This window comes from Alligator mississippiensis, chromosome 4 (genome assembly GCF_030867095.1).
Source record: "Alligator mississippiensis isolate rAllMis1 chromosome 4, rAllMis1, whole genome shotgun sequence".
Classification (NCBI taxonomy): Eukaryota; Metazoa; Chordata; order Crocodylia; family Alligatoridae; genus Alligator; species Alligator mississippiensis.
This window is the reverse complement of record NC_081827.1, coordinates 125,005,304-125,029,218: the sequence shown is the minus strand read 5'-3', so window position 1 is coordinate 125,029,218 and position 23,915 is coordinate 125,005,304. Positions and strand designations below refer to the sequence as shown.

The 23,915-nt window shown below is 45.5% G+C and overlaps 1 protein-coding gene across 14 annotated transcripts in view; it reads right to left on the bottom strand.

Annotated features, from left to right (window-relative positions):
* The window catches only part of SOX5 (SRY-box transcription factor 5), a 947,053-nt gene that overhangs the window by 778,568 nt on the left and 144,570 nt on the right, over nucleotides 1-23,915 (bottom strand). The window lies entirely within an intron of this gene.

Genomic DNA, 23,915 nt, shown 5'->3' with positions numbered 1-23,915 from the left:
CTGATCTGTTCCTTTGCCCCCTAACCAATCTGTTGCTGTTCCACCTGTCGTCTCCCCAGTTGGCTGTGCCATACAGAGGCTGCCCATGTTACTCATGCCATGCATGCCATAGGTTGAAATCACTCTAAAGCACATATATTCTTAGGAGAAAGTCACTGTGACCTGAGATGCATGACATAAACAGCTTATCTACGAAACTTCACGCTCTCCCTTCCACTGGCCACAACTGCCCACTGATTACATTAACCCCTGGATCTTCTGATTCTTTTCTCTATACTCCACCTATATAAACCCAAAACTCGGCTATATGTAGCAAGAATCTATTTTGCCTTGTGCCTTCATCCAAAACTTGGGTTTAGCAACTGAACATTTACTGTGAAAGTGAAAATACACCATGAGTTCCAAGGTATACTGCCACCTTCCAGTGAACTGAAACTGAGGGAAAAAGTTTTGTAGGTTTTGGAATTAGTCAGCTCTTGGTTCCAACTCCTCACCCAATATTGCACCAGAGAAAATTCCTGACTTTATTTGAATGTACTGTCCATGTCCAAAGTTTAGCAGAGTATAATTGCTGCAACTATAAAGGCAGGATGATTATTTAGTGCTTGTGGTAGATGACTGAACATGCCAACATCTTTCTTCAGCTCAGTCAGTGTCCTAGTGTGTAACCATAAGCAACTAGTGTAAATTCTCTGGCTGGGATTTTCAAAACAGCCTAAAAGAATTATATGCCCTATTTCCAATAAAACTATGGTGTCTCAGGTAGCTATTGCACTTAGCCCATTTCAGTTTGCCTCCCTGTGTGCCAGGTAAGCTTTGCCTCTGAGGGTTCTGTGGGGTTTGAAGTGATGCCCACAAAGTGCTCCAAGAGCCTGAGGTGAGCGCTGTGCAAAGCTTCCCTACTGCAGCTTTACCAGTATGCTACACTTCCAGCCCCCTTTAAATCAAGAATAATATTTCTTTCCATTATTAGTTTAGGCAATGGTTAGGATAAAAACCCTTTTAAAATATATATAGCATAGATAAAATTTGCAATTCAAATTGAAATTTTTTAATCTTAAAAGTATTTTGGTGGGATGGGGGAGAATATAAAGAAGGACGAGTCCCATAAATCTATCATTTGCATAGCACATCACTCACTCCAGAGATCTTTCACAGCTCTCTGCAGCCCACTGAGGAGAGCCATACAGCTTTAAAATGACTTCATTCCCGTATTTACATATTTTTTAATAGGGCTATGATGAATCTCCTTCCGCTTGACTCCTATTTTGAGCTGTGATATTTTAATCTCCATTCTTGCTGCAACTTAGCAGATGAATGTGCAGTGTGACAGAGCTCAGAGGAAATAGTATAAATAAAGCAAAGTGGAGCTATGACATCTCACATTTTATAGCTTTTTTATTGTAGCCTAAGCATAAACAGAGCACAGCTGTGTTATACTTACTGCTGTGAGCACTCCCTCAGCTCCAGCCCCCTACTGCTTTTAAAGAGACACTCTCCTTATTTAGGATCTTCTGGGTACAAGCATTGTTACCAAAGGCATAGTTAAGATGAGCAGCATTCCTCCACCCATTCTTGCTCTATTTTTTCTTTTTATTTCTGCTCTTTTCACTGAGTTGTCTGATTGCACCCTTTTCTTGTCTTATCCCCAAATGCCACAGGATTGACCCTGCAGCCTTCACAGTGTAGCTATATCAAGCACGGTGCAGCTACCAACTGAAAGATGCCTCTCTGGCTTCAGTACTATAATTTGCTCTGTGTTTAATACATGTACACACACACCACCAAAATAATTTACAAAACACTGCTTTGATAAGAGACATGCAACTGGCTGGAAGTACTCAAAATATTGCCATCTCTAAACAGCAGCATTTTATGAAAAGGGCTCTCACATTTCTTTTCACTTTGATACTTTTACACATAACTCAATTGAAAGGATTAAAAAAAAAAAGAAAAACCTTACAATCCTTATTTAAAAAATTACAGCTGTGATCGTGTTCTAAATTGTTACCCTCTTCCTCCTTCAAGAATACATGAGGTATTTCACCGGATACCGTGAACAATCTAGAAAGCTAGTAATCTGTCTCCAAAAGAGGTTGCCACTTGAGGCTGTAGGAACAGAAACCAGGCAAAACTATTACTCTACCTAAAGCATAAGAATTGTTTACTTTTGTGGTACATTTAAAAGAGCTCATTCTGTAATGATCCTGTAGCTTGCATGGGCTGCTGTATTAGTGTGTGTAACTATAAATATTATGTCATAAAATACCTCTGCCACCCATCTTAAATCTAGATGCAATATGAGTCAACTAAACTTCCACTTTGGCAGAAAACTGCCTGTCTTTTCTATCTAGGGTTTTGCCACTTGCAAATGGTTTCATAGGAAGGAAGGTCAGCCTCTATTTCTACCATTCCTCTATTTCTGTGCGAGTATTTCCCCCAAGTAACTGCAAATTCTGGTTGCCACAGAGGATTACTCGGAGGCTGTTTGAGAAGATGGGCTGAATTAATGTATTCTCCAGTGGCCCTCACCACACTCCCTTCACTTCTAGTGCTGCTCCCCTTTCCCCCATTAGGACTGTGCTGGTCATTTCTTGTTCTAGGTAGCTGCCTTGTGCTCTAGCAATCTTCTCTAAAACGCTTTGGTCTCAGAAGCCCAATGTAACAGAGCTTACTTAGCCTTCTAGCAATCTTCTCTAAAACACTTTGGTCTCAGAAGCCCAATGTAACAGAGCTTACTTAGCCTTCCATCAACATAACCTGGGGTGAGTCTGGCCCAACCTCTTTAGCAAACAGGTGGCATCAAGTATTTCTCAAGTCAACAAAGGAGATGGTGAAAAAAGCTAAATACCATGTTCAACAGGGACTGTATTAAAAAAAAACGAAAACACTTGGAAAGCATGTTAAAACTGTTCCTAAATGGAGCACTGATTGAACTCACAGGCTGTTAAAGTTGCTATCTCAGGATTTCCAGCTATCTCTCTGCCCAGAGTCACCCCTCTGCCAAACTCATTGTTTACCAAGCCACCAACCTAATGCAAGGATTTTATTAGCAAATTGCACTTTTGTGACAGGATTAGCAGAATTCCTGTGTCTTGATGTTGGATTATCAAATTGCATCTTTAAAGAGGTATGACCTCATCTGGATTCATTAGCCTGCTCCCTTGTGACCAACTTGAATTTCACTCCACTTGTTCAGCCTATAATTTTTTTAAGGAGTTATTGTCACAACACACAAAGTTATCAAAAGTTATAAAAGATATCAGATTAACCCAAAGAACCTTGTCACACAAAGTTCAGCACTTGATGGGTGTGAAGAATATTTGTAAAGGAAATAACTTCTGAATTTCTATATTTGGGGAGAGGAGAGAGGGAATACTTATTTTGAAGTTTGCCACTGAAAATCAGACACACCCAAAAGTTTAGCACAAGAGCCAAAATGTGTCTGAGAGATCTGAAATGTGGCCCACACTTTTCCCCTTCATTTTATGCACAGAATAGGAACAAAGCACACTGGAGGGTTTATACTGCTTAGTGGATTAATAATCAAATAGTGTTATTCTATCTAGGGCAATATAAATATTATGGTTGTACATATTTGATTCTTTTAAAACTGTCTATTTAGAAGCAAGTTGAGCAGATTCCCTAGCAAATCACATTACTTGAGTTTTAGTAATTTCCACTGTCATTCTCAAGTGAGATAAAACCTGGGCTAGCCAGCCTCTGAATAGATAAAAAAGAACTTTTTTTACTATTTTCTAGTTGGTCTAATAAACGGTATCACCTCTGAACCAAGAGTTTAGAGTTTTGTATTCCTCTTTGTCTGCTTAATGAATTTTGAATGAGTCAAAGACTAAAGGATTTAGGCCATGAGCTAGTGTTATCTGGGGGTTGGGGCAGGGTAGGGAAGATAAGGGAGATCGACATAGCAAAAAAATACTTGGTCTTTTCATTTCCACAGTCACACCCAAATAAACTCTGTTTAAGTGGTGCCTTCAAGATCAAGTAAGTCTAAATGGTTCAAAGTCTTCCATAAATTTGGAACACCTCAATTTTTAGCTGCCTAACTTAATGGATACCTTGAACCCATGGGCAGATCCAGGATTTCAGCATTGGGGGTGCAGCTGAAGGGGATGTGACAGTGTAGCGCATAGGTAGTGAAAAGAGCTCATTATGCAGCAACCAGCCACAGTGATCCTGGATGCCAGTGAGCTTTATGAGCTTCTGCTGGGAGCTTCACAGGTCAGTGAGCTATGTGAGCTCACCAGCTGGTCAGCACAGTTCAGCACCGGCTGGTCTGCCCTGAGTCCCTGCTTTCAAACAGCTAAGAAGCCTGATGCTGTTTGCTCTTCTCCTCCCACATCCACCTCTCCCCTGAATTCAGCTGCAAGTGCAAAGAGGAGAAGGAATGAGTGGTGGCAGTACAGAGCCATCTGAGCTGCCTGAAAGCAGGAGCTGAGAGCTGCTGTCAGCCACTCACCCCTTCCTTTCCCCTGAGGAGGGAATGAAACAGCCCAATCCAAACTGGCCTAAGAGCCAGGACACAAGGCCAGTCTGGCACAGCTGCTCCATGCAGTGTGCACCCCAGACCAATCTTTTGTGCTGTATACAGTGCTTGTGGCACGAGGTGCAGCCCACATATCCAACTGGCTCGCTTGCCAGACCAAGATCCATGAGCCAGATCATAGGCCTGGTTGGGGTCCACAAGCTGTATGTTTGATACCCTTGAAGTTCAGCATCCAAAGTTTAGGCTTCTCAAACTAAAGGACACATTTTAGGCCTGCCTTTCCACCATCTGTGCAGCACACCTTGTCAGGAAGAACCTGGATGCATTTATAAAGCACAACACTTACGAGCATACTGAGGCAGATAAATCATGAAAATATGATGGCAAAAAAAGTAAGAATTCTAGCAACCAACCCAACTGGGAAAATGTCAAACACCACTTACAACAGTATTGTCATGACCTGGAAATCTTAACATGAAGCATAAACTGCAGCTATCAATGTTCTCAGCTCCTCAGATTTGTACTACTATGGTTTTAGAACAGGGTTTGAATTTTTTCCCATGAGACCCCCCTCTGGGCACATCTACATGTGCATATTAATATGCAGCAATAAACTCCAGCACATATCGTACAGGAGTTTATTGCTCCTAGGCACTGAGTTTACACGTGTGCCCAAGACTGTACCACATTAAGCTGGGTCGGAGCAGCCCGGTTGGCAGGAGGTACAGGGGGTCAGCCTGCCAGCCTAGGGCTGTTCCAGCCCAGATCAACGTGCTGCAGGGGGGCTGGCTGGGGCACAAGGGGACTCCTCCAGTGTGCAGCTAGCCAGCAGGCAGCCCTCACGTTATAGCGCCCTCATGCCCAAGCCATCCAGGTCAGTGTCTACTCGTGTGTTACTGTGGACAAAAAAAATCTGCAGCAGGCTAGTACTTGCCCCTTGAGGTGCTTCCTGTTCAGGGTTCTATCTCCTTCCCCCAAATGCCCACAGCATTAATGTGGCTCTTATTCTCCAACCCCTTATGCACAAATTCTCTCCTTCTTTGCAAGACTTCTTTGGATTAGCAGAATTTAGGATGCCTAAGAAATTCTAATAAAGAAGCAGTGGCAGATGATGATGATCATGTTGGTATTTGGGATGACAAGATATCTCAACACAAATGCAGTGATAATGTCAAGGCATCAATGGGTTTTGTGCACTGCCAATCAATAACATTCTGACCTCTCACATTCTGACCTTAAAGGGCAAATATCATGGAGGCAGAGGTTTCTAGAGGAAACATCTTAAGTCTTTGATCTAAGAGGTCTTTTCCCACCATTCACCCCTAACTTTTAATCAACTGAAACAACAAAGCAGCCTGTTGGCTGAAGATGCGAGATACCTTTTTCCAAAAAACAGAAAGGTTTTTGTTTGGTGAGAATGGTGTTTTTTCTTCTTGTTTAGCTTTTAGTCACAACAAATGAATGAAGTGAACCAAAGAGAAGAACTAAGCTGAAAAAAAACAAAGTAAAATTAGTAACAGGCTAACAGCATATACCCACAGCCTGGGGCAACATACGGTTGATGGATGATGACAGTCCACAGACGAATCCTCATTCCCCATTCTTAATTCTTTCTACTAAACAAATTAGTAATCTCATCAATATCATTACTACTTTCACCTTCTGCAGCAGCTGCTGCTGCAACATGACTGCTGTTAAGCTTTCTGGGGTGCCTGGCTTTGTCTTGAAGCTTGCCAATTCTTGTGGGTAGTCAGAGGTGCCATCTTTTGCAAAGTGCAATCCAGGACATTCATCTTCTAACTGTCAAGGTTTCACAGGCAAATTTTATTGTTTTGATCTGGTCTTTTTTCAAGCAGGTCCACAAGTCTGCATGTGGAGGTGATATTCACCAAAATGACCCAAGGTAAAACCTGGTGCTCCTGCAGACCCTACACCCTTGGAGTCATTTTAGCTGTCAGGTCTCTTTAACTGAAGTGTAGGTTCAGAGTTCAAGAGCTAGTGGAGAGCACAAGGGACTGACAGGCTAGTTGTGCCCTTTCCCCCCAGATAATCCGTAACCTGCCTCTTCCTTCTACTCCCCCAAATCCCTGGGGATTTTATAATTTTTGAGAAACAATCACAGACCAAAATGTTCTATGTGATTTTGGGGTATCCAACCTTGCACTCCTTCCTTTTCAGGAGCAAAATTACTCATTCCCTTTGGGAAGTGAAACACTAACCTAAACATACTCCATACCTGGAAGATCACATTTAAACAGCGTAAAGTTATGATTCATAGCAAACTAGCTATAGGACAGAGTCTATTTTTCAAAGCAAATAATCAGAGAGAATGTGTTGGCCACTTTTTAATTGTATGAAAAGCAGCAAGCCTTCCAGGAAATAAAGGTTAGCCAGTATTAAGTTAGAAAGATGCAATATTCCATACACTGATTAGTCACAAAACAGATGGGGGAAAAGCCTTTTTTAAATATAATAATATCATCCTGTAGAGAGATAAAAAAAAGTGTTCTTCATAAATTCTGGTAAGTGTTAAGACCTTCAAACAAGATACAATCATAAAGTCTGATAAGATCAAATTGGTGTTTTTGTTTTTTTAGTATCTTTCATCATTAGTTAAAAATGATGACAACAACTTCCATCTACTCAATCATCTTGCAATTCAAAACATACATTGCATCTTGGATACCATTTTTTTTTTAAAGGCATTTAAGACATGAATGCCTGTATGTGTATAGGCAGACAAGGTTCCTTGGGTGAATTTGATATCTTTTATTAGACCAACCCAAAAGGTTGGAGAATAGTTATTAAGCAAGCTTTCGGGTTCAAAAACCCTTCGTCAGGCTAAGGACACTGCAGCAGTTGCTGCGTGCTCTTCCTGGATGGAATGAAAAGTAAAGAAGCCAGGGGCTGGGCTGGGCTGGGGAGTCAGTTGCCAGGCAGATTATAATGTATCAAAAATCCAATGTCTATGTTTAGTCCCTGATCTCTAGTATCCAGCAGGTTGATGAAATGGAGCTCATAGGCTCGTCTCTGGGATGTGTTGTGTAAGTTTCCCTTGAGGATCAGGACTGAGAGATTGGAGAGAGAGTGGCCCTCCTGTGAGACATGTGCCCCCACCAGTAATTGGGTGTTTCTGTCTTTGATGGATTTCCGGTGTGCGTTCATTCTAGTGCGCAGTTGTTGTTTGGTCTCTCCTACATATCTTCCATCAGGGCATTTGGTGCATTGGATGAGGCATACTACATTCCTGGAGGTGCAGCTGTAAGATCCTGGGATGCTGATGGCTCTGTTGTGGGGTGTAGTAATAGTGGAGATGGTGGAGATGTGGGGGCAGGTTTTGCATTTCTTGTCCTGGCACGGTCTGGATCCTTTTGGTGTGTTCTGGGCTTGAGGAAGTTTGCTTCTGGTGATGAGGTTGGCGAGGTTCGGTGCTTGTCTGAAGGCTAGGATGGGTGGCTCTGGAAAGATTTTTTTAAGAATAGGGTCTTTTTCTAATATGGGTTGCAATTTTTTGAGGATTTTCCATATAGGTTCAAGGGAGGGGTGATAGGTCATAACCAGCGGTGTGCGATTTGTGGGTGTTTTTCTTCTGTACTGCAGCAGTTCTTCACGTGGTATCCAGGTGGCTCTTTCGAACGTGCGATCTACCTCTCTGGAGGAGTGTCCTTGCTGGGTGAAAGCCTTTTTAAGATTGGTGAGGTGGCAATCCCAGGTGTTCTCTTCAGTACAGATGCGGTGGTATCTGAGGGCTTGGCTGTATATCACAGCTTTTTGGTGTGTTTCGGGTGATTGCTGGTTCTGTGCAGATATGTGTGTTGGTCTGTGGGTTTCTTGTGTATACACATTTAATACAGTACAGAAAGCAAGGCTCTATAATTAAGGTACTGGGACTAAATTACATCAGAATTCGCTCATCCATGTAAAGTCTCAGGGAACAGTGCAGAGTAAAAGTATAGTTTGATCCCACTCTAACTCAGCCTTTCTAGTTGTTAGGAGCTGGAAGCCTAACGGGAATGTTGGGAATACTGTCTTCTCCTGGGGTCAACTTAGCCAATACAGTATTTATCTTCTCTTGTTTGTCTCCATAATTATCTTCATAAAAAATTCACAGCTCTTCCTTACGCTTACAAACCCCTTAACTTCCTCCTGCATACTATTATACATGATACAGGGACATGTTCCTAAACTTTACGTAGTTACGCTTTAAATCAAAGTTTTAAAAATATGCAAGAAGCCCGGATTTTGGGGGTGATATATTTTATGGGGGCAACTGCAATAGCTGAAATAAAGTCAGACAAGCTAACTTATGTAATACTAACAGTTTACATCATTCATGTAGATTTCCTAGATTACTTCCCATAGCTCATGACAAAAAAAAACTTTAACCAATTGAAACTTTAAAAATTCTGGCACTAAATGCTTTTATCAGCTATTGTGAATCCCATGGTGTCACTTTCAAATGGCACCTCCCCCTTTTCCAATATTTAAGCCCCCTGCTGCCTAAGCAACTACCTGAGCCTCACTCCCACAATCACATCAAACAAGATAGCAGAACTTTTAAATTCTCACCAGGTAAAAATGATAGGGCAAGTTGCCCAGCTATTAGAGTTAATAGGATTTTTGTTACTAACTTAAACAATTGCTGCATCCCAATTTATATTTGCCATTTTTCCTTTGTGTTTTTTGTATCATATCATAGGAATATTCTCTTTGGCACTTAATCATTCACAGAACCTTTCTATTACTTTGTATACTCCATCACAATGAACATAATCCTTTAGTTAAGTGCCAATTAATTATTAAAAACATTCATTGAGGATTAACAATCGTGAAATAGATACAGTTCTATTATGTAGTTGTTAATCCCCAATAAATCTACTTGTAATAGACAGTCAGTATTTAAGCATGAGTGCTAGCCTACTTAATCTAATTCTTTATATTTAATATTCATTGAATATTAAATTCATTGAATATTTAATTATTGCATGTTAAGTAAATACATTCATCAAGGTTTAATAGCTATGTAATAAATGTACATCTAATGGACAGCTTGTTAAAAAGCTATTTTCTGAGGATTACCAATCGTTTCTTTTATGAACATCCATGATCATTCCTTTAAGCAGAGGCCTATGCTCTACGCCACTTTTGCAAATTAAGTGCACCAAAACATCTGATCTAGTTAGGCATAAGGGGAAAACCAACTCCACAATATGCTTCCTTCAACCCTACATAAATCCATTCATGAGGCCTGTACTGTAATTTAGAACTACGAGAAAACAGAGGATGTGATAAGGCACGAATCACTTTTCTATCCCTCAAACATACTAGACAAAAATATTCAGCAAAATAAAATACTTGCCCACTAAAGTTCTCTAGAAATGTGAAGTTAGGAAAGATTCCCTATCAACAGAAGTCCACTTATTAAGGTGCCAAAGGAAGAAGTGGAGAAGAAAACGAATATAGAGGACAAGATGCCTCTAAACAGATGGGTCTATTTGCCAGCTGATCCCCAGCTGGCAACTGACCCAGTACTTAAGGCAGAGCATGAGGGAGACTTGAAGATGAGTCCCTGTAAGAATGAAGAACTCTGTCCAGTGAAACTCCCATTTGCTAGGAGAATAATGATAAATGTGTATCCATCTTAACTCAGACACAGTTCATGTTGCTACTACTGAATTATTTATATGTCCTTTCTAGCATTTTGTAGCAAATCATTCCATGGAATATTTGTGCAACCTGAAGTATCCATATTGCTGCTCAGCTGATATTTCATCCCCGAAAAAAAGGAACACTCAGCATCCAGAAGCAAGCACTCTGTGAAGAGAAACCTCCTTCTAATCACTTCAGTTGAGCAAGAGCTACAGTAGACTTCCATAAGCAGAGAAAGGTATTTAGCCATGTTAGTCTGAAGTCATGGAGAAGACAGAACAGCGTGGCACATTACAGACTAATTCAGAGGTATACATTTTTGTAAGCAACAGCTTACTTCAGAGGGAGGGGTTGTGCTCTATTTTTAATGAGCAATATACATCGACCCTCATCAAGACGGAATCGAAGGATGAGGAAGTAGAAGGATTGTGGGTTAGGTAACATGGGGGGCAAGGAGAAAGGGATTTGGTCGTAGGGGTCTGCTACAGACCTCCACACCAAGGGGAAGAACTAGATTCGGGGCTCCTGAGGCAGCTCTCGGAGACCATAAAAGCTAAGGAGGCGGTAGTCATGGGGGACCTAAACTACCCAGACATCTGCTGGGAGACGCAGACAGCAAAGTCCCACCGTTCACACAGGTTTCTATCCTGTGTACAGGACCTCCACCTGACACAGGAGGTACACGGTCCCACTAGGGGGAATGCCTTACTGGATCTGGTATTGGCAACGGGGGATGATATGGTAGGGGACCTACAGATTGGTGGCCATCTGGGGGACAGTGATCACCTAATAATAGAATTCTTCATAAGATGTCGAGTGGGTAAGGTAAGTAGTAGGGTGAAAGTGCTAGACTTTAGGAAAGCTGATTTCAATGAACTCAGGCGATTAGTCAAGGACACACTGCACAGTAGGAGTTTTGAAGTGATGGGAGCCCAAGAAGGGTGGCTGTGCCTTAAGGAAATGATCCTTTGGGCACAGAGGGAGATGATCCCAATGCGAGGAAAAAGAGGGAAAGGGGCCAGGAGGCTTCCTTGGCTGACCAGAGAAATCCAGGGCAGCCTACGGGCCAAAAGGGGAGCACATAAAAAGTGGAAACAGGGAGAGATCACTAAAGAGGAGTATACCTCCTCTGCTCATGCTTGTAGGGAGGCAGTTAGATGGGCCAAAGCTACCATGGAGATGAGGATGGCATCCCAAGTAAAGGATAACAAGAAATTGTTTTTTAGGTATATAGGGAGTAAAAGGAAGGCCCAGGGAGGAATAGGACCCCTACTAAATGGGCAGAAGCAATTGGTGACGGACAGGGGGGACAAGGCTGAACTCCTCAATGAGTTCTTTGCCTCAGTGTTCCTAAGAGAGGGGCAAGACAAGTCTCTCACTGGGATTGTAGAGAGGCAGCAGCAAGGCGCCAGACTACCATGCGTAGACCCTGAGATGGTGCAGAGTCACTTGGAAGAACTGGATGCCTTTAAGTCGACAGGCTCGGATGAGCTCCATCCGAGGGTACTGAAGGCACTGGCCGACGTCACTGCACAGCCACTGGCAGGAATATTTGAACACTCGTGGTGCACGGGCCAAGTCCTGGAGGACTGGAAAAGGGCCAATGTGGTCCCCATTTTCAAGAAGGGGAAGAAGGAGGACCCGGGCAACTATAGGCCAGTCAGTCTCAACCCCATCCTTGGCAGAGTCTTTGAAAAAATTATCAAGGCTCACATTTGCGAGAGCCCGGCAGGACAAATTATGCTGAGGGGAAACCAGCACGGGTTCGTAGCAGGCAGATCGTGCCTGACTAATATGGTCTCTTTTTATGACCAGGTTACAAAACACCTGGACGCAGGAGTAGGGGTTGACGTCATTTACTTAGACTTCAGGAAGGCCTTCGATACGGTATCCCACCCCATACTGGTGAACAAGTTAAGAGGCTGTGACTTGGATGACTACACAGTCCGGTGGGTAGCGAATTGGCTGGGGGGTCGCACCTAGAGAGTCGTGGTGGATGGGTCGGTATCGACCTGGAAGGGTGTGGGCAGTGGGGTGCCGGAGGGCTCGGTCCTTGGACCAATACTCTTTAATGTCTTCATCAGCGACTTGGACGAGGGAGTGAAGTGTACTCTGTCCAAGTTTGCAGATGACACAAAGCTGTGGGGAGAAGTGGATATGCCGGAGGGCAAGAAACAGCTGCAAGCAGACCTGGATAGGTTCGACAAGCGGGCAGAAAACAGCAGAATGCAATTCAACAAGGAGAAATGCAAAGTGCTGCACCTAGGGAGGAAAAATGTCCAGCATACCTACTGCCTAGGAAATGACCTGCTTGGTGGAACGGAAGTGGAAAGGGATCTTGGAGTCCTAGTGGACTCCAAGATGAACATGAGTAGGCAGTGTGATGAAGCCATCAGAAAAGCTAATGGCACTTTATCGTGCAACAGCAGATGCATGACAAATAGATCCAAAGAGGTGATACTTCCTCTCTATCGGGCGCTGGTCAGACCGCAGTTGGAATACTGCGTGCAATTCTGGGCATCGCACTTCAAGAGGGATGTGGATAACCTGGAGAGGGTCCAGAGAAGGGCCACACGTATGGTTAAGGGCTTGCGGGCCAAACCCTACGAGGAGAGACTGAGGCACCTGGACCTTTTCAGCCTCCGCAAGAGAAGGCTGAGAGGCGACCTTGTGGCTGCCTATAAGTTCATCGCGGGGGCACAGAAGGGAATTGGTGAGGTTTTATTCACCAAGGTGCCCCTGGGGGTTACAAGAAATAATGGCCACAAGCTAGCAGAGAGCAGATTTACACTCAACATTAGGAAGAACTTCTTCACAGTTCAAGTGGCCAAGGTCTGGAATGGGCTCCCAAGGGAGGTGGTGCTCTCCCCTACCCTGGGGGTCTTCAAGAGGAGGTTGGATATGCATCTAGCTGGGGTCATCTAGACCCAGCACTCTTTCCTGCCTATGCAGGGGGTCGGACTCGATGATCTATTGAGGTCCCTTCCGACCCTAACATCTATGAATCTATACATCAGATGCTTATCAAAGCATATGCCTCTCTGAATTAATTAAACTCTGGCCCCTGGCACAGGTTACATTTATGGAAGACTAACATGTTAATCACTCCATAAATAGCTACAGTGATGCACATTCAGTTGATTTATGGTGCCAAAGTGGCGAACCAACCACAAAGATATTCTACCAAAAATGAGAAACGTCTTTGGGGCTCATTTGCACAGTGCCATAAATCAAACATGTATTATGCCCCCATGCCAAGGCTGGGGGCAAGGGTTGGCATCAAGACCAGGGCAACCCCTAATCCTTACACAAAAAATAGGCTGCTGGGGAAGCAGGTTGCAAGGTTCCCAGTAGGGGGTGCCAAGGAGAGCTACAGAGCAAGTCACTGAAATACCTGCTTTTTGAATGTATCTGTATGAAACACTAACTGCACAGCAGCCAAATAATACTGCGTAGTAGTGCATCAAAGCACCAGCAGTGCTAATACCAGGTAAGCACTAAGGGGAACACAAGCCATGAAGGCAAAGGGGCACCAAGAGCACCCACTGGGGGGCTAAAATGTCTTTACACAAATGCCAGGAGTATGGGGAATAAGCAGGAGGAGCTCACACTCCTACTTGCTAGCACACGGTATGACCTAGTTGGCTTACTAAAAGCGCAGAGTAACATAGGGCCCCTGGAGGACAAATCAGGTCAGTCGGTGGTTGATGCAGAGAAAAAGGCAGAGCTCTTCAATGAGTTCTTTGCTTCAGTATTCCTAAGTACTGACCAAGACAATTCCCCCACATTGAGCAGAGACAGATGTTCAAAAGGCATCAGACCGCCAAAGATTAGTTCTGACTTAGTTAAGGAGCACTTGCAAGGGCTGGATGGGTACAAATCAGCTGGCCCAGATGACCTCCATCCACGGGTGCTGAAGGAATTGGCCAGTGTCATAGCTGAGCCACTGGCACTGCTGTTTGAGCACTCATGGTGCTCTGGCCAGGTCCCTAAGGACTGGAAAAGGGCCAATGTGGTACCCATTTTTAAGAAAGGGAGAAGGGATGAGCTGGGTAACTTTAAGCCAGTCAGTCTTACCTCTATTCCTGGGAAAATACTGGAAAAAATCATCAAAGAGCACATTTGTGAAGGCCCAGCAGGGAAAATGATGCTGAAAGGAAACCAGCATGGGTTCATCACAGGTAGATCCTGCCTAACAAAACTTATAGCCTTTTATGACCAGGTCACACACTGCCTTGACAAAGGAGCTGGGGCTGATGTCATCTACCTGGATTTTAGAAAGGCCTTCAACACTGTTTCGCATCCTGTTCTCATAGGGAAGCTAACAGGCTGTGGAGTGGATAACTACACAGTCAGGTGGGTGGCCAACTGACTTAGGGACCGCACCCAGAGAGTGGTGGTGGACGGGTTGTTCTCGACCTGGAAGGAGGTGGGCAGTGGGGTCCCACAGGGTTCGGTCCTTGGACCAGTGTTATTTAATATCTTCATAAGTGATTTGGATGAGGGTGTGGAGAGCACCCTCTCCAAGTTCACAGATGATGTCAAGTTATGGGGCAAAGTTAACACACTGGAGGGCAGGGAGCAGATACAGGCCTACCTGGACAGGTTGGATCAATGCGCAGAATGAAAAAGGATGCAATTCAACAAAGATAAATGTAAGGTACTCCACCTAGGAAGGAGGAATCCACAGCACACCTACAGGTTGGGGAATGACCTCCTCAGCAGCTCAGTGGCTGAAAGGGATCTTGGAGTCATAGTTGACTCCAAAATGAACATGACCCGGCAGTGTAACTAGGCCATCAACAAATCCAATCACACCTTGTCGTGTATTAGCAGATGCATGACCAACCGATCGAGGGAGGTGACGCTCCCCCTCTATGCAGCATTGGTCACGCTGCAGTTGGAGTACTGTGTCCAGTTTTGGGCGCTGCACTTCAAGAGGGACACGGAGAATCTGGAGAGGGTTCAGAGGAGGGCCACTAGCATGATTAGTGGCCTCCGTGAAAGACCCTATGAGGGGAGGTTGAGAGATCTGGATCTCTTCAGCCTTCACAAGAGACGGCTGAGGGGAGACCTTGTAGACGCCTATAAGTTTATCAAGGGAGGAAGGAATTGGTGATGTGCTATTTACCAGAGCGCCCCAGGGAGTAACTAGGAATCACTAGGAATGGGTGCAAACTAGTGGAGAATAGATTTGGGTTAGACATTAGGAAGAATTTTTTTACAGTAAGGGTGGCCAGAATCTGGAATGGGCTTCCAAGAGAGGTGGTGCTATCACCTAACTTGGAGGTCTTCAAGAGAAGGCTTGACAGTCTCCTGGCTGCGGTCATCTGACCTCAGTCCTCTTTCCTGCCAGGGGCAGGGGGTCAGACACAATGATCCATTGTGGTCCCTTCTGACTCTACAACCTATGAATATGCTATTGTGCACTATTATTAGGCTACGGAGCAGTAGTGTCACTTAAAAGGCATTCACCAGTGCTACTGCTCAGTAACTCCAGTTACCGCGTGTTTATTTAATATTTGTATAATCAAATACTAAATAAATACATAGTAACCACTGTACAGTAGTGTCTCATATAGGTGCATCCCCTGTGACATAGCATTTTAAAGTGCCTTACTGTACAGCTCCTGCAAAGGTTTTGATATTGCAAGTTCAAAGCTAGATGTGCAAATCCTCTGCAGGAAGGAACTGATTACTCTCTGCCTGTGCAGCAAGTTAAAAGTGCAGCAGCAGCTCCACTGCCATGCATGTGTGGTGTGGCAGGAGGTGTGATTGTTGGGACTGGGGATCAGATCCCATCACACCATCAAATGAACATCTCATGGCACCCTCTAAGATGCCACTCTGACCTGCCTTCTGCCTTCACTAAGCGGGTGTAACATCAGGGTTCAATGCTGAGTGGCTTATCTAGTAAACAGTCTGCTTATCTACCTAAGATGGATGAAACTTATAGCTTACACCACTGGACTTGAGAGATAGTGTTTTAGATTGACATTTAAGAGATCTCTTTCTTTATATTTCTATTATGACCTGATTTTAGCAACTGCTGTCTTAAAGAGCTATTACATCTTAAACCACCGTCCATGGCTACCATCTGAAATGGTGTAAGGAATACCTCTGCAAGTCTTGGAGTTTGAGAATGCTGGCTGCTACAACTCCTGCTAAAACTAAAATTGAGGATAATAGCAAAATGATCATTAGAATAAACTGTGTGAATGTACATATTTTGGTGACTATTATCTCATGTTATCATTGTAAATGTTCCCTGTTTCCTCGTTAATGTGTGGCAAGAACTCATTGAACTTAACTGACATAGGAAAAAGAAAAGAAGATGTCAAAAACTACATAATTGAGCCTCCTGATTATGAAAACAGGAACAGTTTATGACTTCAGCGATAGCACTGGAGTCACAAATATCTCAGATTTTTGTGGCATGACTGAAACTCAGTTGATCTGTAAATATTAATTTCCCTAAAAGTTTTACAAAAATTAGGTTTAAATAATTAACACTTTGTTAACAAAAACATGGAAATATTATTTAAGGATGCCTTAAGCCCCAACAAATGACCCGTTACAGATAGAAAACAGTCAGGCAAAATAAAAACAAATTATTTCAGGACCAATTATTTTTTAAGTTCTGCTCTTACTCAAAGACTGGTAAGAGGATTTTTTTTTCTCTAAGTAAGAGCAGCAACATCCAGGAGAACCATTTACTTGTACTCAGGGCTCTCAAGCCCATTGTGCACTGATACCCAACAATACACAAGACTGTCTCCCTAGAGGAGAAAGATTTTCTCCCTTCCCTAGAGTAGAAGGAAAGAATGTGCCTGTCTACTCTGTAGCCTGTGCTTACAGCATATCACACCAGACCTGTTACCCAGCCAACTCACCATAGGACCAGATTAAGGCATAGATACTAAAGGACTATACCTCAGTCCCCAGATCATCATTTAATTACATCCAAATCATTTAATTACATCCAAATCACACCTTAGAGTTCTTTTAAAAAATCAGTTTCCAGTTCACATGGTTGCAAAGAAACCTTAGAAACATGGAGCCCCGCCACTGTGGTAATATCTGCCTGAGAGTGAAGATAGCTTGAAACAATAGTTCTGAGTAAAGTGAACTTCTCACTGCAGCCCAATGAGGTGTTAACCTCTAGGGCTAGGGAAAGACATTCAAAATGCCTGAGCCTAAATTGATTCAGTCTTTGTAGGTTAGTCTAACCTGCAAAGAGTGAACTGGTTTGCAAGTGGATAGACATTTGGCACATGCCAGCAGTGGCTCAAGCCAGAAGCCCGGGGTGCTAGAGCCGCCCTCCCTTCCACAGGGAAGCTGAGCTGAGGAAGGGGGGGGGATGTAGCCTAGCCCCTGCAGCTCCTCCTTCTCCCCCACCATCGTGGAGCCAGGAGCGGGGCCCCATTTGGTGTTGGGGGGCTCTTCTCCCTCCTCCTCCCCCCCTGCGGTGGAGTAGGGAGGGGGGCTCTGTGAGGCTTCCTGGCCCCAGAGGAGGACTCTTCCCCTTGCTTCTCCCCCACTGCTGAGGTAGGAAGCGGGGGTGGGCTCCATAGGATGCTGCCCAGCCCAAGAGAGGGACTCTTCCCCCGTATCCTTCCCCACCAGGGCAGAGGAAGGCTCTGCTCCATGCTGGGGGGAACTCTTCCCCCTCCTCCTCCCCCCGGAGGAGCAGTGGGAATACAGAGCTCACCTGGGCAGGGTGTGGGTGTGAGGGAGAGTTGAGGGTGTAGGGAACCCCACACACTTCCCTCATGGCATGCAACCCTCGCTGCCTGGCAGCAGCAGGAGGCAGGGAGGTCAGGGTGCTAGTGCCAGGTGCAGGCGCAGCTCCAGCCAGCACTGCAGGGAGGGAGTGGAGCCTGCCTTATCTCCGCAGCTCTGCTCCCTGAGCCTGAGCCTGAGCCTGCAGTGGGGGAAGCCCTGGGCGGGAGCCAGCTACTTCCTCCCCTGCCCGCTACGTAGGTCCTGCACTCTGCTGGAAGTGGAGGGAGCCCACCTCCTGCTTCCCCGCAGAGTCCAGCGTGGAGCTTCCCCTCTGTGAGTGCAGAGCTGCAGGCATGGAGCAGAGCCATGATAAAGGCAGCCAGCACTGCACTGGGGACAAGTGCAGCCCCATGTAGCCTGCCCAGCTGCTTCTACCCCTGGGGCTTCCACTGCCCCTCCAGGGAGAGGAGAAGAAGGGGGAAGGTTTCTCCCAGCATGGAACAGAACTTCCACCTGCCCACAGCTCCCATCCTCGCTCTGGGGCCAGGCAACATCGCACACAGCACACCCCTCCAGCCCTGCAATGGCAGGTGGGGAAGGGGAGGAGGAGGAAGAATTCGTATCCAGTACCTCACAGAGTCCCCCTCCCCAATCTGGGAGGGGGAGGAGGAGGAGGGGAAAGAGATCCTCGCAGCATGAAACAGAGCCCCCCTCCCAACCCTGAAGGGCAACCTACCCAGGATGGCCCTATTAAAATGAAGGAGGCAGGGAGAAGGGTTAATTCCTCCCTCCATCACTTCCCTGCAGCCGGGGTCTGCCAGCTCCAGGAGCCACTACTGCAGCCCCCTCCCTTTTGCTCCCCAGCAGACAGGCTGACCATGGCTGAGGTGAGGGAAGAGGGGAAGCAGTGAAGAATTAACCCCCTCCTTGCCCACTTTGCCTTAAAGGGGCCATGCCGGCCAGTGTCTCTGCAAGAGCCGGCCCCTGCTCCAGCTAGAGAGCAGAGGGGCAGGGTCAGCCTTGCTGCGGAGCAGAGAGCCCTGCCCAGCCCAACCCAACCCAGAGAGCATGCAGGGATGCTGGGTATCTGGTTTATCTTAAACCAGCAAGGGGTCCAGGACAGACATTGCTTAATCCGGTTTGAGTCAAATCAGTTAAACCTGGTTGAATGTAGTATCAGACTTATCTCAAATCACTTTTGGCTATTTTGAAACTAGTTGCTGTGCACTGAATGTCTGTTCTATTACAGGTTTAAACCAGTTTGTGTGTAATGCCTGTCCCTATCGGAAACCAACAGCTATAAAGGGCCTAGCTAACACGACCACAACAGAGGTTGTGTGTGGCATGCAATAAAAACAGCCAGTCAGATCTGTGCAGATACATGCTGCCTCCTGGAATAAGAAATGGGTTAAATCATGTGCTTATTCCCATGTTCATACTATTCTTCTATGGGAAGGAAGGGCCTGCTGCTACCTCTGTAGCCCTCAGAGTAGGAGTCCCCTTTTCACTGACACTGTACATGGTAGGTGGCTATGTGTATATAGATCACATTAGCCTTTCCCTTGTTTATTCCTGAACAGAATCCCCTAATATCAAGCTCCCTTCCCCGTAAATGCTTGTCCTCCTATTTCTCAGCATACAGGGGGATACGTATGCATAAGTCCTCCAATGGTCTACGAACCGGTGGCAAAGTATAGTCTGGAGAGAGACTCCAGGTCTGGGATACTAGTAGCCAGATAAAGTAGTCAGACATCTGCAGAAGGAAAACCAGGCAAACAGGTAGCTCTTGGGATGGATTTCTAGTTATATGTGAGTTTACATGCATGCATTAGTAAGCATTTACACCTATACAGATTTTGTTCCATCAAAGCCTATATAAAGAAGTCAGGTTATATCTGTTATGACATAACTTCCAAACCAGAGATAACACTTGCTTTTGAATTAGATCTTACTTGCTCTCCCTGTCTCTCATGCTCTCTTTCTCTTTCTCTACCCGCACCTGCCCCACACTCCTCTCTTCCCCTCCCCCAGCCCAAATAGGCAGCACACCAATTCAAAGGGATTCAGCACATCTGCTTCTTCAGGCACTTACAGTGAAGTTTATAGGGCAAAGGTCTTGATTCCAAAGCCCCACTCTGCGTGGATCACTGCTTCTTCTGAATGGAATCTCCTTTTTAATACCAAAAAGTGGAAGTTGCTTTGAGAAGGGAACAAGGAGGAAGGGGGGAGAGTAGGTTATCGGTTACAGTTGCTTGAAATACTCCAGTAATTGCAGCTGGAGGTCTTTACTCTTATGTCATGTAGAGTAGGAAAATGGGTCAGACATAATGCATTTGGTTAAGTATCTAAACTGAAAAGGTACTATTTTGTTTTAAATTACATAGTCTTACTGGAAGTAAGGTTAGCAGTGCAAGGCTTTCTCGCTTTAAAATGTACCAGGGACATGCCCTCTGAGGGTCAGGCTTTCATTTGCTGATGTTAATTCTCAGCTGCCTGTTATTCGTCCTTCATTGTAGCCTCTGTCTTAGCTGGGCATGCTCCTGATTCCCTGCTATATCCAGACGGTCCATGTAAATAGTGTTTATGTTAAGGAAGTCATGTTCTGTGTGACTGGAGCACATAGAAACTGATGTTGTTGTCACTTTAGATTAAGCTCTCCTTTTAGCAAAGGATGCAATTGGAGCAGGCAGCTGAGTGGCCCAATGAAATATTCAGCTCATTTCATTTAAAGCTGCCCTCATCTCCATTGTTCATGCTAGCAAGACTTGTTAACCCTTGCTGGTGCCAGCACAGTAGCTGCTATGTTTCTCTCCCCTTCACCTCCTGCCCCAATCAAAGCATTTTCAGAAAAAACAGTCACCAAACAGGCACTAAACCATCAGACACATTTCACATTCTAACACAATCTATCATAAGCAGGATTCCAAGTCGAAAAGCTGGGGTTTGACCTTTTAGATACCCTTCCCTCTTTCAATGTAAAGGAGAGTTAAAAAATGAAATAACATTTGACAATTACACAGGGTGCTTTAAAATTTGCAAAAAATCATCTAATGGAGGTATGACCAAAACTCCCATTAATTTTCAATGGGAATTTGGCATCTAATTTCTTTAGACCTTACTGAAAATCTCATTTGAAACTCTTTACATTCTAAAAGCTCCACCCAAAAGTGAACCAGTTAATTTTGGGCACCATACTAAACTTTTAGCAAAGTATGTATATGTTTATCAATAGTTGACATGACAGTAGTGTAAAATCTATACAATATAAATACATGATTAACATGGTTTTAAGCTTTGAGCTGTTATTGATGTACACAGACAGCCTATAACAATGTAGAGTACAACAGCCCAAGGTTTTAAACATACTTCTGTTCAACTCCTTCATAGTTTCATAGTTGCATAGTAGCTAGGGTCAGGAGGGACCTGAACAGATCATCTAGCCTGATCCCCTGCCACAGGCAGGAATGAATGCTGGATTCACAAGACCTCAGACAAGTGATCATCCAACCTCCTCTTGAATTTGCCCAAGGCAGGGGCGAGGACCACTTCCCTGGGAAGCTGGTTCCAGATTTTGGCCGCACTAACTAAAATATTGCCTTCTGATCTCTAACCTAAACCTATTCTCCATCAGCTTATGACCATTGTTCCTTGTCACCCCAGATGGTGCTGGGGAGAAAAGGGCTCTGCCTATTTGCTGTTGATCTCCCCTGATGAGCCTGTATGCAGCCACCAGGTCCCCCTTCAGCCTCCTCTTGCTGAGGCTGAACAGGTTCAGGTCCCTCAGTCTCTCCTCATAGGGCCTGTCTTGCTGCCCTCTCACCAAGCGGGTGGCCCTCCTCTGAACCCTCTCCAGGCTGGTCACATCCCTTTTGAAATGCAGCGCCCAGTACTGGACGCAGTACTCCAACTGTGGCCTGACCTAAGTTGAATAGAGGGGGAGTATCACCTCTCTGAACCGGCTTGAGATGCATCTTTGGATGCATGACAAGGTATGGCTGGCCTTGCTGGCTGCAGTCTGGCATTGGCGGCTCATGTTCATCTTGGAGTCAAAAATAACTCCAAGATCCCTTTCCACCTCTGTGCTTTCAAGAAGGGAACTCCCCAGCCTGTATGTATGATGTGGATTCCTTCTCCCAAGGTGCAGCACCCTGCATTTGTCTACGCTGAACCCCATCCTATGCTCATGTGCCCACTTTTGTAGTCTGTCTAAATCTAGTTGCAGCCTCTCTCTCCCTTCAAGTGTGTCCACCTCGCCCCACATCTTAATGTCATCAGCAAACTTGGACAGCGTGCTTTCCACCCCCTCGTCCAAGTCGCTGATGAAGATGTTAAACAGTGCGGGCCCAAGGACCAAGCCCTGGGGTACCCCACTGCTCACATCTCGCCAGGTTGAGTACAACCTGTCCACCACTACTCTCTGGGTGTGCCCCATCAGCCAATTTTTTACCCATCCAACTGTGCAGTCATCAATGCCGCAGTCACTTAATTTATTGATGAGTTTGAGGTGAGAGACAGTGTCAAAGGCCTTCATCAAGTCTAGAAAGACTACATCCACAGCAACAACATCATCCAAGGATTTAGTTACTTGGTCATAAAAGGCAATCAGGTTGGTCTGGCAGGACCTGCCTTTGATGAACCCATGCTGATTGCCCCTGAGCATGATCTCCCCTGCAGGCCCCCCACAGATATGCTCCTTGATGATTCTCTCCAAGATCTTCCCAAGCACTGAGGTGAGGCTTACAGGCCTATAGTTACTTGGGTCCTCCTTCCTCCCCTTCTTGAAAATTGGGACCACATTAGCCAGTTTCCAAACTCCGGCACCTGGCCAGATGACCACAAATGCTCATACAGCCGGGCCAAGGGCTCCGCGATGACCCCTGCCAGCTCCCGCAACACCGTTGGGTGGAGGGCATCTGGACCTGAAGATTTAAAAATGTCTAGCCCTTTCAGAAGATCCCAAACTACATTTGCGCTGACTGAAGGCTTGATAGAGCTATCCCCAAGACTGTCCCTACCTCTGGTAGGTGGGATATCCCGGTCCCTGTTCAGGAAAACAGAGGCAAAGAAAAACTGTTAAAAATATCAGCTTTCTTGTCTGGCGTGGCCACCAGATTACCATTTGTGTCTTGCAGGGGCCCTACATTGCCTGGTGCCCTCTTCTTGCTCCCAATGTACTTGAAAAAGGACTTTTTGTTGTCCTTAATCCTGGATGCTAGCCTGAGTTTCATCTCTGCCTTGGCCTTCCTAGTAGCCCTTGTACACTCCCGGGCTGAGGACGATACTCCTCCTTAATGATAGTTCCTCCCTTCCATTGGTTGTACGCCCCCCTTTTAGTCCTCAGGCATTCCTGAATGCCCTTGCTGAGCCAAGGGGGTTTCTGAGCACTCTTACCCCCCTTGCTTCTCTCAGGGACTGTTATCCTTTGGGCCTGGAGGATCGCCCCCTTAAGGTACGACCATCCCTCGTGGACCCATCTCCTCTACCTTCTGGGCCCTTAGTGCCTCCCCCACTAGTCTCCTAAACTCATTGAAGTTGGCCCTTCTGAAGTCAAGGGCTTTAGCCTTGGTGTGAGCCCTAGACGCCCTGCGTTGGATAATGAAATCCAGCAGGTGATGATCGCTATTGCCCAGGTAGTCAAGGACCTGCAGTCCCCTCACCAGGTCATCCCCTGTAGCCAGAACCAGGTCCAGCAAGGCGTTACCCCTAGTGAGGCTGTGCACTTCCTGGATAAGGTGAAGGTCCTGTCATACACCCAGGAACCTACGCGAGCGGTCAGATCTGGCTGTCTGCTCCTCCCAGCAAATGTCTGGGTAGTTTAGGTCACCCATGACAATAACATCCCTTGACCTAACCGCCTCCATAAGCTGACTGGAGAAGTCCTGGTCTAGCTCTTCCCCCTGGTTGGGTGGTCTGTAATAGACACCCACTGTAAGGTCCCGTACGCCATGCCCCCCTTGTAGTTTGACCCATAGTGTCTCTGCCCGACCCTCCTCTAACCTGAAGCTAATCCTTGATGATGTGCGCAACCCCCCCA